This window comes from Lissotriton vulgaris, chromosome 7 (genome assembly GCF_964263255.1).
Source record: "Lissotriton vulgaris chromosome 7, aLisVul1.2, whole genome shotgun sequence".
NCBI lineage: Eukaryota > Metazoa > Chordata > Amphibia > Caudata > Salamandridae > Lissotriton > Lissotriton vulgaris.
In genome coordinates this window covers 884825560-884839851 of record NC_141695.1, presented here as the reverse complement: position 1 = coordinate 884839851, position 14292 = coordinate 884825560, and the positions used below count along the sequence as shown (strand labels likewise).

Here is a 14292-nt window from a genome sequence, read left to right as displayed (position 1 = left end):
GAGCATCAATACTCAGGGCCTGATTCTCAAAGAGCCCTTACTGTTGTGGCAGAGGCTCTGCACTCATGGCACAATCTCAATAGTGCAGTTTTCAATGCAAAGATTCCCCACGAGTGCAGAGACTCTGCCACGAGTGCGAAGGCTCCTTGTGAATCGGGTCCTCAGGTTACTGCCTGGCAAGCTGGGATCACTGCACCTCTTGTAGTGAGAGTGAACACTTCCTTTACTGCATGGTGGTCTGGGAACACCTCAATGCCACATGTGTGCACAAACACTTCCTTCACAGCATGGTGGGGTGGGACCACCTCAGCTCCATATGTGTGCACAAACACTTCCTTCACTGCATGGTGGTCTGAGGTTAGCGAATCCCCCGGCGTTAATTAACACTTCCTTCACTGCATGCCAAGCTGGGAGGACACACATGCGCACAAACACTCATTTCTCTGAATGGCAGGCTCTGATCACCCCACCTCCTTCAGTGAGTATGAACATCCCCTGCACTGCATGGGCGGAGGTGAGCACCGCACCTCCATTGGTGAACATTACCTCTCCCCTTACTCAGTGCTTACACTGTACACCAAAAAGTGTAGATGCCCAAAACTTATCTTAAAAGGTCATTGCACACTCCTCTGACACTGCCCACTTATGCCCCTGACTCTGCCCACTTGTCCTTATAGTGCCTCCTAAATATGGGTGTGATTCTAAGTCTGAGCTGCCAGAAAACTTGAGTTCATGTAATATTTTTGAAAAAAGTAAGAAACTGACGATATTTGGTACCTCTGACCAGACAGAATTAGGGTGCAGTTGACCACTCATGTCCCGTGTACTGGTGTTATTCCACCCGCTGCACTAAGAACAAGCATTTGCAATGCAATTGGTCATTTACGTGAGTTTAAGCTATTGGTATTGTAAATGACAATGCCTTTTATTTATGTTTTAAAAACGAAAACAAAAATAAAAGGCATTGTTATTTGCAATATCAATAGTTCAACCTCGCGTAAATTCGAGGCCAATTGCATTGCAAATGCTTGTTAGATTAGTGAGTAGAAATGCTAACCTTTCGGCCCGCAGGCAAATTAATTAAATAAAGAAGCGCAGCTGCTAAAGTGAGAGGGGACCGCGCTGCAAATAAAAAAAAATAGTGCTACCGACTTATGAAGGAGACCATGTAATGCCACAAGTGAAAGATCCAGTCAGGGCCGGACTGACTACCGGGCAGTTTGGAATGCTGCCGAGCTGGGGGCGGATTTCACTGCAGTGGGGGCTGATTTCGTTCATGGAGACCTGCATGTGCTTCGAAATAATGAAAGCAAAACGAATTTCGTTTAGTACACGCAGGTCCCCATCAACTAAATCAGCCCCCAGCTCAGCAGCATTCCAAACTGCCCGGTAGCCAGTCCGGCCCTGGATCCAGTCCTCATGGGAAGTAACAAATGGAGACAGGGCAGTAACAAGGAGAGACTAACAAGCCTCATTATCAATCGGAAGCCAGCATTTACCTAGGACAATGACACCAGCCAATCAAGAATATGGGCGTAGAGAAACCGAGGCTTCCACAGCATACTCAACTACTGCATGCCTCTCAGACCGAGTAGCGCATGCGCGCTGCTGCTAGGCTCGACCTGAAAACACCCCTCGTTCTGTGTGTTGGGGAATCCTACAATGTGACTGCAAGTAATGTACTATGTGTTATCTCTTTGAGGAAATGTTGTATTGTTGCTGCCGGTGCACAGCTTCTAAAAAGCTAATGTTACCTTTAAAAAAACAAAATCAGAACTTTAATATAAAGAATTCCATAACATTATAATATTCCATAACATTTGATTTTTGTAATCACATTGAAAATCATGATTTGCTTAAATTAGATTTAGCAGACGAAGTGACTCTGCTGACAATTTTAGTACACTATGGTGACTGCTGCCAAACTGATCATTTTTTTTGCCTTTGCTTAGCTTCTTTAAAAAAATAAAAGGCTGAAAAAAGACAGCATGGTGTCAAAGGTCACTAGAACCTGTTAAGAGCTGTTAAAGGGACTGCAATGCCTCTGAAATCTCCTATCTATCGAGTGGCCTTTATTTTGGATCAGATATGTCCCGGTCTCCTATATTAAGTGTCCAAAGGGCCACCCAGCAGCCGCTGCACACATTAAGCACTGCCTTCACTGCATGGCGGCTGGGGGCTCTCAGCCCCAGCGCGTGCACAACCACTCCCTTATGTACATGCTCCTGGACCCACAGACTTACAGATGGCGCCTCCTTCCCTGGATTAAGCATCAGACACAGGAAGGCTATTTTTAAATCTTGTTGATGTCGAAACATAAACCAGCTTTGCTCTCAATCCAAATGTCAGAGGCTGAGATCCGGCCCACAGAAAGGAAGGCCACGGCTCTGTATAGTCAAGAGCATATCTTTTTGTTCTTGTTTTTTCAAAAAAACATTTTAAAACATTTATTGGATAACAAAAGGAATATTAACAAACAACAAAACAAATAGCACTATTTCTTAAAAACAATGTTATCCTTACAAAAATTAGAATGCAAAACCAGAAAGTAAAATACATGTTCTTGACATGGCACTAGCGTTCACAGACGTGGGTGGACCAAGCACCAAGACCATAAAGTGAAAAATAAAGACACCTTAAAGTGAAAAACGTAGACCCGAAAATAAACATCAAGCAATCAAACTCATCCGCGTCAACTGAGTATATTAATCATTAAATGGCGACCATATTTAACTATGTATCTCTGCACCCACTTTCTTTAGCATCACTAACATATCCAGTAGCCCAAACTACCTTTACACACACAACGCGCACAATATGAGTAGCAGCATTAAAGTCTCTCTTTCACACCTAGCATTTTATTGCACTGATCCATTTATATAGTGTTTCAAGTACCATGATGCGGTACCGAAGCTCATTCTCAAAAGAGTAGCACAGGGTGGTACCAACATATCATTGTAAGAATATTATCTGATATAAATATCATATCCAAAACGTCTATTTCAAATTGTTGCCCAATTGGAGTTAATAGAAAGTCTATACCCAATGAGCTGATATTTTGGTGAACTATACTTAAGACATCATGTTTATGTAAGACCACATTCCTGTGTAGGATATTCGGACATACATCCAGGTAGCATGCTTTCCCTTGGGCGTGCTTGGTTAGAAGAGTGCAATGAGGGGCTGTTGTTCTTGTCGTGGGACAGTGCCTAGCAGAAGGGGTAATGGAGGAAGAAGTGTAAAACACAATCCACAAATGATGGTTGTAATTGGTGGAAATTCAGCTTACTCTGTAGGCTCTGTATAAGGTTTATGTTTTTTATTAGGCTTTACAATCCACTTCTTATACTATTTACAATTGTAACACTGTGAGGCATATCTACAAGCCCCTATCGCCACCACAACGTCACTTTTAGTGACGTTATGATGGCGATAGGGGCTTTGCCTTATTTACAAGTCAGCGTTAAGCCGCTTAACGTGGCTAAACGCTGCCATGTAAATAAGGCACCCTTTTATGCTGTATTTAGCGTGAAAGGGGAGAGCAATGGGTGTTGCGGTGGGTGTTCCACCGCAATACCCATTGATTTTGACGTTGCCCCCTATTTACAAGGCAAAAATTAAGACCAGGGAAAACCTGGTCTTAAACAGGCGAAATGAGGAGTAATGCTTTATTTCTCCTCGTTTTTGTTGTTTCCATGTGTGCTGCATTGTGCCATTGAAAAGAAATGACATTTTGCTACTTCTATGTGTGCTACATTAAAGTTACATACATCATTTAAAGATTGTTTGCGTGCAGGAAGGGAGACCTTCCTGCACATAAACAATCTTCTCCTCAGCGCAGACACCCTTGAGTATGGTGCACTATGGTGCAAGGGGGCCTGCATTGGCTGCTAAGTTTAGCACCAGTGCAGGCGCCAGTGTTTAGCGTCAGTGCAGGGGGAAATGCAGGGCTGCCCCATATTGTTGTAAATATGGTGCAGCCCTGCGTTTCTGAAGTGGAGGAGTGCGGCGTTAAGCCAGGAAGACTAACGCCGCACTCAGTCAATTGATTGTTACTATGCTCCTGTGAACCTTCTGAGTGTGGGAGGGAGCAGGGAGTGAAGGGAGGAGCCGTGAAAGGACAGAAGGGCGGAGGACATGCACATCACATGAAGCAGCAGCAGTACAAGCCTCCCTATCACACAGAACATGAACAGTATTGCAGGTGTGTCTGTGCTGCAGCAGTGCAAGCTTCCATCACATACAGACAGGAGATGCAGGATTGACAGTAGAAAACCGTTTTCACAGATACAACACAGAATAGGTCAAGTTGGCTAAAATGGAAAAGAGACTCAATTCAAATTGATGTATGGGGCCCTCTTGCTTTACCAGGGGACTATGCGCTCACCACACACACCAAAACTGATGCACTCTATTTTTCCAACTAAACGGCATGTAGACTCCTGCTAGTCACTGCTGCAGAGCTCCTTCCTTCGGTGAATGGTCAGTGTTTTCCATGCAACTATCTTCCATTCACTCTCTTCTTCTCTGTCATGTTATTCATTGTTCACTTCCATCACAATACGCGCATTACTCTTCAGATCCACAGTTCCACTTTTTTCCTTCCCAGTCAATCTGCCGTGCATCCTTTTCCTTTCACTGATTCCCTGCCACTCTTGCTTGCTCTCTGCCACAATCTGTTCCAGTCCGTCAATTCGATTCACTTTTTCTTCCTTTCTTTCTTTCTCTTCCATCCTGCCACTATTCCTTCCTCTTTGGCACTCCACTCCATGAGTTCCTCTTCTTTTGTTGCATTGTGTCCTTTCACAATTCATTTCTCTCTGTTAGAAGAGTCAGTTTCCCCGCTTTTCCCTGGCCCCGCTGCTAGAAACTATTGCTGCCCTTCTGAGATTCTAATGTGAACCACAAAAGTTTGGATTACTTGTTCCATTGAGGCCTACAACTCTGCCAAATTAAAATAAATCCATAAAAAATGCATCTCGAATTCGCAGAATGTATCACTATTTCCTGGTGGTTGCTCGCGGGAGTCAGGAGGGTAATAATGTTTACATTTTAAAAAATATATAGGGAATTCTTCTCAAGTTCGGGAATACCTCGAGTGGAACAGAAGGAATAGAGGCGACCTAGTGGCTACTTTGTGGACTAGGGAGGCAGGAGACCTGACTTCAGGCCATATCCTTCTTTTGCAAGTGTTGTGACCTTGAATAGACCATTTTATGCCTAAGTACCTTATTGTTAGTATGCGTCAAGACAAGGCATTTCTGTAGGACATTAGGAGCAGAAACTCCACTGAGCAGTGGGATACCCAGGCTCTCAATGGAGGGCTTTTCCCAGCATTCTCATAGACACTAAGGCTATTTTCCATTTAGTAATCATTTGCCGCATTCTTACCAAAAGCACACTTGGCCTGAGTGCTGCTTCTTTTACTTAGTTTACAGTGTGCACTAACTCAATTTTCATCAACTATCAATTTATTGCATCAGAGCAAACATCTGTGTTTGGTGAAAAGTTGATGTATTATTGTGTTTTGTGAACAATGTACTGGTAAAATAAATGCTAGCACTGCCTGCAATGTACCTAATTCTCTCTTACACTGGCATGTGAGAGGTAATCATTGTTCATTTCTTGTGGGAATTAGATCCTCTGCAGAATTAGATGTGCTCAACAACCCTTCCTAGAACATTTGTGCGGGTGGTTAAAAGCAAAATGTTACCATCATTAACTTACAGGGCCAAAGCATCCCTAGAGACAGTTTCTACGCTCCTTGATTCAGCATGGTTACAATTTGGTCTGATCAAACCTGCCATTGCACAGTAAGCAGTATGTATTCAAAAGTGCCACAATCTAAACAATGTCTCTGCTCCTAGTGCTTAATTTGTAAAAAAAAAACCATAAGTGCCAGGGCCCTGGTCTTGCACCACCCTGCCTCTGTCAGCCCTGCCAATGACAGTAACAACACAACTATTAACCATCCCTATCCTACAAGTGTGACAATTCAGATAATTCCAGGTCCCTAAAACGGCAAGGATGGCTTAGGGGACAGTTATTAGCCTTCTTTAATGTATGTTGAATTCATAAACAACTGCTGTTGTGGTTGTCTTTAAATTAGACAAACAGTGCCACCATGTTGTAGACTGGCCTAAGTGCCGGTGTTGACAATTAAGTGCTGTTGCCGAGCACCGGAAATGAATGGCTCAAATTAAGCACTTCTGCTCCATCCCTAAAATACCGTGTGTGGAAAGAGATGGTATTGGCAGAGTTAGCCACAGAACGAATATCTACAATCAGCCTTAGATCTATTAAACACCAAAGAGTACTGGACAATATCAATAGTGCCTTTTCATGTAAAACTATGGTGAACAAATCACTTACATTAATTTCGTAAGAAGAGGTCAAAAGTGCTATCAGTAAACTGCTCACGCTTGGTCACTATTAAATTGTCATGCTGTTTGCTGCAGGTAATCCTGCACAGAAGCAACCTTTCCAGGACAGCAAAAACTAAAGATGGTGATCCACCCATTTCGATGGCTCCTCACAATCGATGTCATGTCATCTTGGATACATAACTAGTAAGCAGTAAGAACCTGTTAAAAAGCTGTGCATTTTTTAGAAAGAGTCAGGCTTGCACTGGGTGTTTGTTTGTTCCTCTTTTCCCAATGGGTGTAAGAGATGCTTGTGGATCCCATGGCCTATTTGGGTGTTTGCACCTGTAGATAGGCCTTTATCTATTGGTCTACAGGCGATCAATCACAAGTTACCTTAGATGTATTCCGTTCATAGCAGCTGCAGAGAAACACGAGGGTTGCTACAAAATCCTTTTTGTAACCGTAAATGAGAGTACTTGACAATTCACTGAATTATTGTATTTGAGATGTTTTTTTTCATGTGACTTGTGATTGATCTTGTTTTTGTTTTGTACAGTAAGACTGTGTTTGTAAGGAGTTTATATTTGTACTTCTTTATATTAGATGTATCACTATACGTGTTGATACATTGTAGTTTTAGGATATTATGGTGTCGTTAATGAGCTACGGTAGTCCTTTTCTGTATTAATGCTCAGTGTTAACATTTGTAATGGATTTAAATGAGTGTACAAAATAAAACTATTCATTAATTCAGGTAACAAGTCTCACCTTTGGCAAAAGAAGTTTATGCAAAGCACGAATGAGAATGAAATGCAACCTCCAATTAATTGGCCAACGAACACACGCCTGCTAAGTCTCAGCTACAGGATAAAAAATGCAACACATCATTCACTGGTCCTTTCTCCTTTCTGCGCCCATCTATTGCACCATTTCATCACTCGAAGAGCCCCCTGCCAGGGGCCCTGGCATAGTGACAGAAGGCCACCCATTGAGGTTTCAACAGATAAGAGGCACTGGAGACCCAGTGAGCGATACATTGATACTGGGGTAAGATACAGAAGTAACAGGGCCCAGCTAAGCAGCCATTTCACAACCTGGTTCTGCATCGCCGACTCCTCTGGGATCCGCGGAGCCTGCAGTCCCGGAACTCAGAGCTGTAAACCGCCCTTGCGTCACTCTTGGTCAGAGTTTAACTGGATCATGCCTTGTGTCTGCCCTGAACTCCACCAGACACCCACATATTGGGACACTTGGGTGGATTCTGACATCGAGCAGACACCCACAGATTGAAACACAGAGGGATTCTGGCACAGCACACACTCCCATATTGAGACACAGATGAATACTGGCACCAAGCCGACACCAACATCTCGAGACACTTACATGGATACTGAACAGACACCGGAAACGCTTAGAGTCATCTGCAGTCCCTGTCTCTACCATGTCTGCATTGTGGCCACACCCTTACAAGGCCTTGCGATGGCTCTGCGCCGCTTACCAGGGCACCGTTAGTCTGCGCCCTCTTGTGCTGTACCCGGAAATGTAAAATGCTGCCCACGGGCCCCTGAGCACAGAACTACCTGTGACCTTGAGCGTAAATCGGCGGGGGAAGGGCTCTCGTCCACAGGGGCCATTCACACTGCTTTTAACACTTGGCCAGCATTTTTACCAAAAAGTCAAATATCATTTCAGCGCATGGTGAGACACAACTGTCCCTCGGGGGAGCCCAATGCTGTCGATTCGAGGGGTTCACCCAGACCTCAAGGGTCAGCCCAAGGCTGAATAGCATAACTGAAGTCTGGGAGGCCCCTGGGGGTCTGGAGGGCGGGAGGCTGTGTTCAGGACAGTCTGACCATTTTAAGCTCCCAAAGAAACAGCAATTTTAAAGCCACAAACGTGATTTGCTGCTTTAGAGAGAGAGAAACAGTACTCCTAGGTACTGTGTCAGACTGTGGGTTGTTGGAATGGAACACCTGCCTTGGACACAGATAGGCGGTCTCATCCAGGGGTTGTCAACTGTGCGTCCAGGAAAGTTGGGTTCAATTCACAGCACCACCCTCGACGAATCCATGTGATCCTGGCCAGGGCAATTCATCTTCTAAGACCCCAGTCCACTGATATATTAAAAAAACAATGAACCCACTCGTCCTCAGGCAGGCTAAAACACTGAAAAACAGATGATTTTAGAAGTCACCCTTGAATTCAGTTACTAATAGTTTTCACTCCATTTTTCTCTAAGTTTTCATGCACGGCTACCGTTAGCATCCATCAGCGCTGCCCTCGACCCATGCACAGGTGCAGACTTTCCCAGGACAACCCCTCCCGCATTTTCACTCAGCGCTATGCAGCTGGTTGGAAATGACAAACTGGAGAGGGGGCGGGTGGGGACTGGGGAGGAGTGTTGTTGGAAGCTGGGGCTTGTATTTTAATAGTCCAGATATTTCTTCAGCACTGACGTGGACTGTACAGGGTTAAACTGCAGGGCAAATAATCAAGAGGTGATGATAAAAGGCATTTTGCGAGCTGCAAGCCAGCGAGTAGCGCCTGAGAAGACAGGAGCAGTGAGATTCTTCAGAATGGGGTGGGAATCCCTGATTAGGAGGGGTGCAGAAAATAAGCTCCCCGGGTGCTCCAGAATTCGGCGAGAATCCCCACAATGAATGTGGCATTGCATGAATGTGCCAGCGGTCACACGTACCGCCCGGAGTTAAGCCGCCGCCCCTCCTCCCATATGCCACGAGGCTGGAGACTCGCCCCGAGGAGCCCACATTTCATAATGTGAGAGTTCTGTTGCCTGCTGCCCCCACCCTGTGATGCCATGTGCTGTGCGTGCGTGGCACTATTACACATTTTCAAAACTCACTAACCTTTCATTTATTTTTTCAAGCCTTTCTCAAGGGCTCTTCCCACACATTTAGCATCAATCTGCATCCCTCATGGTTTGCTCTTACTCTAATGTTGCCCTCAGTTATACAGCACTTTTTTTCGGAATGATATTAAATACTATTTTTAAATGCGTCAGTCCCGCAGGGCACCCCTCCACTCCCCCCAAAGACTCACCTGGGCGGCCGTGGATCGCGCGGGGCTGGGCTGAGAGGGTCGGGTGGTCCCGCAGAGAGCTGTCACTGCCGCGGCGTACCCTCGGACAGTGAGGTGGGCTCTGGAGCTGCGCCTTCTCCGAGGGAGCCGGGAGGTCTGAAGAGACTCCGGTGCACTGCAGCTGTTTCCTCTCCTGACGTCACCCTGCACAGCTCCACCATTCCGGGCAGGGCTGTCCTCTGCCACCCTACACCGCCGACACTGCTGCAGCTGCCATGTGGAGGGCAGGGGATGAGTGGGAGGGGGTGTGTGGAGTGAGGGAAGGCATGTGTTCACCACACAGGGAGCATGGGAGATCCTATCCAACAGACCATGTGCGGAATACCGCAGTGCAGTGTGTGCCGTGTTCAACCCGAGGCTTTGAAAGATGCTTTTCTTGAGCTGAAGAGACACAAATGACCGTTTAGTGTGTATGCGTGGGTGCACATTTCCATGTGTGTGTGCATGCTTTTGCTTGTCTGTATGTATTTATATGTAGGTGCCTGTGAGTGCATTTATAAAGTTTTGCTTCTTTCTACTCTTAACCCTGTGAGTATCTGTGATTGTCGGTGCTTGTATGTGTCTACGTATTTCTGTACATATCTTTCTGTGAGTCCATGTAGTTTTGTATGTGTTTGTATTTCTATATATTTTATATGTGTTTATGGGCCTGCGTTGTATTCTTCGACTTCTTACTGGGAATCCTCATTACTTCCCCTTCACAATCCATCCCATGTAAGGTTTGTCTTGTCCCAAAGCAGAATTTAACCTAAGTGTGCCCACTGCCTTCCGGCTATGTTTGCACTATAAAAATACCACACACATGCATATATCATACACTACTTCCCAAAAATACTGACCCCATACATGATCCCTAGATATTGGTCCTCCTTTTCCTAATTGCTATTAGTTAGTTGTGGGTTTATTCTGCCCACTGCCTTCCGGCTATGTTTGCACTATAAAAATACCACACACATGCATATATCATACACTACTTCCCAAAAATACTGACCCCATACATGATCCCTAGATATTGGTCCTCCTTTTCCTAATTGCTATTAGTTAGTTGTGGGTTTTCTTCCCAAACTCTAGTGGAGCCCACTGACTTGGGTAACAATATCCCACGGTCTCCGCACACAGGATATTTGGTCAATTGCCGTTCATTCGTCAGACACAAATTAGAGCTGTATGAATTCTTGTCTGACTATCTGCCTAGCACCATCTTTCTATCTGAGAGGTGGCTGACGCAAAGTTCAGCGCTGGACGTACTCCCGGCCATTCCCCAGGGATAGGCAATTGTTAGGCTAGGTAGGCCTCTACAAAAGAGGGGAAAGGGGGAGTCAGGGGGGGAGGGGCGCGGATTGCAATTATTTTTGAACAAGCAATCCATTGTACCTTACCCGAAGTAATGAATGCAGAAAGTGAGCCTGCTTTTTTCTCTCTTGAACTGTCTAACAACTTCACCTTGGCAGGGTTTTTAAATTATCGTCCTCCGGGTTAGGCTTAACATTTTTACAGCATCTCTAGTATGGTTTGAATCTCTGTTAGACAGTGTGGGGCTCCCTAGTTTCAAATTGATCACAGCTGAGGAATTATGGGGCATATTATCAAGATAGGGCCTTACATTATCGCCGCTTTTATCGGCAGGAAACTGCCGATAAAGCGGCGGTAATGGGCTTGATAATATGCTCTATGAATTCCAATCGAAGCCCATGTTAGATGTGAAGACATGTACCATGGGCTTCGATTGGAATTCATGGAGCATATTATCAAGCCCATTATCGCCGCTTTATCAGCAGTTTCCTGCCGATAAAAGCGGCGATAATGTAAGGCCCTTTCTTGATAATATGCCGCTTTGTCCATTACTGGCAACTGTTAAATCAGTGGCTTCCTCCAATCCTGCTTCTCCCGCCATCATAGAGCTAGATCTAAAGGTGATAGCACCATTGTTATGTGATCTCCTTAACGGCTCTTTCACGTCAGGACAGGTTTCTCAGTCTTGGAAACATGCCACCATAGAGCCACTTTAAAAAAGCTGCTACTTGATCCCACAAAGCCAGAGAATTTCAGACCTATTTTGCTGCTCCCTTCGTCTCTAAGGTGGCAGAACAATATATAAATCAACAACTTTCAACTTTCATAGAGACAAGACATCTTCTTCATAAGACTCAATTGGACTTTTGTCCCAAATACAGCACAGAGTCAGCATTATTGCTTGCCTCTGATTCCATTCACCAAGCTGGTGATAGAGGCGACATTACAGCTTTGCTGTTGCTGGACCTCAGTGCAGCCTTTGGCACCGTGTCCAACAGCCTTTTACTTGAACAACCTTGGAACACTGGAATTGGTGACAAGGTTTTGCTGTATCTCGCCTCGTTGCAGAACCGCACCTTTCAGGTGGCACAAAAACCTTTTCCACACAAGGTTTTTCCACTGCAGCAGGGGTGTCTCGGGGCTCTTCTTTGAGCCCTACTCTTTTCTATCTATATATGCACCCCTTGGCTGATATAGAGCGCAACAGCTTCAACATCGTGTTGTACGCCGATGATACGCAGCTGATAAACAGTTGATAATCACTCTATCTCAGGACACACCCACTACAGAGGTTCTGCTTAGATCCTGCTTATGGGAGGTGGCTGAGTGGACGAAACTCAGTTTTCTCAAGCTAAACCCTGGGAAAACGGAGGTTCTTATCCTTGGCAAGCAGCCTTCAATTTGCTCCACAGCGTTGTGGCCAGAGACACTTGGGCCTTTACCTGCACTCAAGTCAAGAGTTAAAAATCTCCATACCTGGCTTGACTCAAAGCTCTCATTTAATAGTGAAATCACAAGCTTAGCGGCCCGGTGCTTTGGGATCTTAAAAACTTTGAAAAAGATGCTTGGAATACTACCAGAAGCAGTCAAGAGGACAGTGGTCCAGTTTCTGGTTATGTCAGACTGGACTACTGCAACGTTTTGTATCTGGGGTCTCGCAGCCACGACTGATGAGACTCCAGTGTGTTAACCCTTGTTAAATTTATCAAGAAGTTCCCCTACAGCTCCTGCTCTTGTAAAATTGCCTTAACTACCGCTAAAGGAAAGGGTTTCCTTTAAGGCCAGGGCTTTTTTTGGAATGGAAAAACTGGGGGTCTCACAAAGGGGCCGGGCTAATGTAATTAGTGGCATGGCTTACAAACCTAAGCTAAAAATCTGTGCTTAGCATAATGTGCCGCTGTTTTGGTCACTGCATCCAGATATATGATTCAACAAGTAACATCATACCTACCACAAGTCAGGACCATTGGCTTTGTCAATGGTTGTTAGTTGCATAAGATAAATAAGCAGCAACTATGGCTTGTATATAATATTGAAAAAGCTTCCACTTAAAGCCTGGTGACACTAAGACAATGTTGCTGCTCCTGAGTTTCTAAAAGAGAAGGAAAATCCAGAGAGAAAATGACCTTCTTTAAAGGATTTCCCTTCTCCTACAACACTAACCTGGGCTGACGTCATGCCATAACTTCTCCACTAGTGAGAAGTGATCAGTGTGAGCAGCACACATCGGTGTACCTGCTGTCATTGCAGTCCGGAAAAAACCGGATCGCCAGTGCCAGGGCCCCTAGTAAATAAACTGCCGGTGCTCAGACCCAGTGAGACCCGGCCCACTTGAAGCCCTGTTTAAGGCCATGTGCTAATTTTTACAGAATCTTTCACAATAAAGCCCCATAGTATCGGCACCCTTTCGTCACGCCATTCCCTAAGGAGAAGTTTCAGATGAGCTGGGGCCTCTCTGGCCTGTATCCCCATCATTAAAAGGGTTCGCCTCAGAGGAAGCTCCTTTCGCCTTTTGGCAGCTAAGATGTGGAGCTCTCTTCCCCTTTTGCTTAGGCAGGAAAAAACAGAGCTATCCTTCCGAAAAAAGCTAAAGACCCGGCTCTTTAAATCAACTTAATTGTGCCTCTTTAGTGCCTCGTCTGTTCCGGACTGTGGGAGAGAAACCTTAGTGCTGGGACACTTCCGCTGAATTAACTATGTGCTCTACAAGTATTTTTTTTTATTAAATTTTACTTTATTACAACTCCAGGTCACATACACAGCCAACATCGCCTACAACCCGGAGGCCGGCGGCATCAGGATCGGGAAAGGGGAGAAAAAACACACCTATCAAACCCCTGCGGAAAAGCAAATGACACAGCCGTAACATCCAACAGCCCAAGGGCCTGGCGGCAAGAGCGCAGGCGCAGAACCAGTGTGTAGAGGTAGCAGAACACATCCGCCACCACTGGGGAGCCACATTTCGTAAGCAGGATGCAAGCACCGCAATGCAAACAATGTCAGACCCTGGCGTAAGAAGGCGTGTCAGAGTAGGAGGATCGACATAGCCATCCGGGAGGGACTGTGAAGAAACCCAGACCCAGTTCAGAACAAACCCACCCTCCCCCAAAGAAGAACCAGCCAGACTACCTAAACCCGTGCCCACCACCCACCCCCCACCCTACACCACTACCAGTAACCCTCCAGCAAGGCTGAGGGGGAATGAACAATCACCCGCGAAGGCGAGATGACGCTCCAAGAGGGGGATAGTGGTTACCGCCAATCAGCGCAGCCGTCACAGGTCACATCCACCTCAAACACCCCAAACGCCAGAATAGAACCAACATTCTGACACAACGTGGAGGTTATCAACCAACACACTCTTCCAGCACAGCCGCTGCAGCCCCATCTTCCTGTAGTACATCAAGCTCCACACTCTCTGGGTCCGATTCATCACTCTCCCTCGCATTCTGGAAAGCCCGAAACATACCCCAGAAGTTTTTGGGTCTACTCGTAGGCGGTAGGAGTTCACTATACACCTCCGATTGCGTGCAAC

At 45.6% G+C, this 14292-nt stretch overlaps 1 protein-coding gene across 4 annotated transcripts in view; it reads right to left on the bottom strand.

Moving 5' to 3' along the window:
- Window positions 1-9605, bottom strand: part of ANXA6 (annexin A6) — a 184281-nt gene extending 174676 nt beyond the window's left edge. For 2 of the 4 annotated variants that reach the window (XM_086931283.1, XM_086931285.1), the window contains exon 1: window positions 9426-9605. The gene's annotated coding sequence lies outside the window, so the exon portion shown is untranslated. The remainder of the gene's footprint in view (window positions 1-9425) is intronic. The other 2 variants (XM_086931282.1, XM_086931284.1) reach the window with 1 other exon arrangement.
- Window positions 9606-14292: the final 4687 nt, after the last annotated feature.